Source organism: Numida meleagris, chromosome 2 (assembly GCF_002078875.1).
Source record: "Numida meleagris isolate 19003 breed g44 Domestic line chromosome 2, NumMel1.0, whole genome shotgun sequence".
Lineage (NCBI taxonomy): Eukaryota > Metazoa > Chordata > Aves > Galliformes > Numididae > Numida > Numida meleagris.
Genome location: NC_034410.1, coordinates 70,036,721 through 70,040,017, shown reverse-complemented (window position 1 = coordinate 70,040,017; position 3,297 = coordinate 70,036,721).

Sequence of the window (3,297 nt, the reverse complement as noted above, 5' to 3'; positions counted from 1 at the left end):
GGTCAATTAAGTTTGGCAATGCAAAAGCTACCAAAGATATTGCTAAGATCTATAGCTCTTCCATTTTTGTGTTCACTTTGAATGGCTTCTTGAAAGCTAATTTAATAGCCTAAGTTTCATTAAAAGCTGAAGACAAATATAAAGTTATAAAGTTCCACTAAGCTACTATTATGTACCTGAAGAGAAGAAGTCTGAGAGGGGATCTCATCACTGTTTATAAATATCTAAAGTATGGGAGTCAAATGGATGGAGCCAGGCACTCTTCGGTGGTCTGTGGTGACAGGACAAGGGGTAATGGGCAAAAACTGGAATACAGTAAGTTCCATTCATGTAAGAGGAAGAAATTATTTACTGTAAGGGTGACAGAGCACTGGAACAGGGTGTGGAGTCTCCTCTGGAAATATTCAAGACCCAACCGGACACTTTCATGTGCAACCTACGGTACTGAACCTTCTTTAGCATGAGGTTGGACTTGCTGATCTCCAGAAGGTTCTTTCCAACCCCTGCAATTGTGTGATGCTGTGATAAGAGCCGATCTCAGTAGTCACCTGTGACCTTCATAATTAACTTATTTCATGTCTTCATACTCGTTTTGTCTGGCTACCCAGCTATGAGCGCTATTTTGAATTTTCTCCATCTCTATTTCTTTTGTGACAAAGAATATTCAAATGTAAAACTCTTTTGCAAAAATTATGTTTCATTTCAAAGTAAGTAGTGATATGTTAACAGAAGTGTATGTCTTTTTGGTAACAACAGACACTTATAAGAACACATCCAGAAATTGCATCCAGTTTTGGACTGCCCAGTAAAAGAAAGACTGTGTAAAGTGAAAGACCACTGGAGTGACTATGTGGCTGGAGCACCAGACGAATGAGAACACTAGTTGCTTGGCCTTAAGAATAGATTATTTGCTGTCTGCATCTGCCTCAAACTGTGATGCGTTGTTGACCTTGGCTAGGGCGAGACATCCAATCAGTTGCTCTTAATTTCCTCCCTCCTTGATAGGAAATGAGAAAATAAGGTGGAAAAGCTTGTGCAGGTCATGGCAAAGACAGGGAGATCACTTCTCCATTGCCATCACAGGCAAAACAGGCTGAACGTGGGAAAAATTAACTTACTGCGAATTAAAATAAGTTTGGGTAGTGAGAAAGAGAGACAACATTAAAACATCTTTCCTCACCTGCCATCTTACCATGCCCAGTCTCATCCCTCATCCCTGACATCTCTCCACATCCTGCCTCCTGGCAACATAGGGGGTTGGCAAATGGGTCTGGGGTCAGACCCTGACAGCCATCTCTCCACTGCCCCTTCCTCCTCACACCCTGTCCTGTTCCAGCTGGGGGCATCTCCATGCCCTTCCTGATGCCTGTGGATGCTGAGCCTGGCAATACCCTGAGGTGGTGCTGTTGGAGCTGGCTGGAAGTGGTTGTGTCTGGCGCTGGAGGGCTCCAGGGACCTCACCTGGTACCTAAACACAGTAAATAATATTAGAAATATTAAATGCATCAGTGGATGACCAGCAAAATTCTGCCCTCTAACAAGCTCCAGATTAGGGAACAACACCAAATACCAATGAGATTATTTTTTTTTTAAACAACACAAAATTCTACTCATTTGTGGAAATAAAACTCCCACTGAAGTATCACTAGGAAATACCTTTAATACATCCTACATCAGTAGATGTATTTTTTGTGTGTGTGTGGAAAATAGAACATAATGAGGTAGTAATAAATGTATTACTGGTCTCAAGGTCAGAGATATTTTGAGATATTCAAAAGCTTAGTAGCCCTGGAGGAGAGATCTTCAACGTCTTCCTAGTCAGTTTTTCAGATATACTTGAGTTCTCTTATGATTTTCTGTCTCAAATTACTTCAGCACAACTCTTGATTTTTTTCACAGCAATTTTACTAACCTCCCTGACAATGTTTCCATTTACAAGAGATACTTAAGTATGCCTCTAGATCACAGTTTTTTTTGTGGTAGATTATTATTTAGCAACAAGTCACTCGGAGACGTACTAAGAGTTTTAAGAAAAATGAAAAGTTTTTTTTTTTTTAATGTGAACTAAGTGAATTTTCAACTATTTCTTTCCTTGTCTAAGTTAGATATGTCCTCTAGGAAACTCTCACTGTCACTGGTGGTAAATAAGGTAAAATTTCTTTGAACTGATTTACTACTATCAGCATTTTTACTCTAAGAATCCAATCTGAAAAAAAGGTAAAAGGTTTTAATGCTTTCTCTCCAATAGCAGCTTCATGCGGCACTGTTTTTACATTACCAGTTGCCATTTAAGGATCAAGTGTATTTAAATAAAAAAAAAATAGTGAATATCATTTTAATAGTAGTATAAATTATGCTGATTAACTAAAACTTTAGATTCCCGCACGGCACAAAGGTGAACCGAAAATTGCTATAAATCAGGCAAAACATATGATGGCACCTCCTGGTCTGAATCTTTGTGGATTACAGTATCTATGATGCATATGATGATCGTCTAATATTGGAGCACTCCAAACTTTAGTATCCATGATTTTTCACCATGTAAATCCAAACTTTTAGGTAATAATAAGACCTAAGTTTTTTTCTTGTTGGTAATGGCTGTTAGTTCATTCAATAACACCTCAGGTGTAGCCTCTCCCCATGTCATGCCCTCCTCTCCTCCCCACGCATCCATGTATGAAAATTTGACTTATGGACTTCTTTCTAAAATAGGAGAAATTGTGTTGATTTCTATGCAAAGATACAACTACTATACATTTCTCTGTTCATAGCAAAAAAAAAAAAAACCAACAAAAAATTCATAATTAAAAATAAAAAAAGAATATCATTTTATCTTTTAATTGTAGGTTACAAAAAAAATCCCCTATATTGATAACTTTTTAATAGATTACATAAGGTATCTGGTAGAAAACTGGTAGAAAAAATGACAACTGCCATTTTACCACAGAAAGGAAGCTTGAAATTAAAACTGAATTTCTCATCATTTCATAACATAAAAAAGTCAACAAGTAAAGGTGCAATGTCATTATCTAATCTGTTCAGCCTTTAAGCCCTAATAGAAATTAGATGTTACATCATGCAGTATATTCCACAAGCAAAAGGAAAATAAACAAACAAAAATATTAAAAAAAATACAGCCAGGAAACTAAACTGTAAAATATCTCCTAGGTTCTGAAAATCCAGACAGTATTTATCTTCTGAAACACTACTCACAATTAAAATGCAAACTGAATTTGCAGAAGTAATCAAATTATAACGATGGGAATTAATTAAGTTCTAGCAATGAGAATCCAGCAT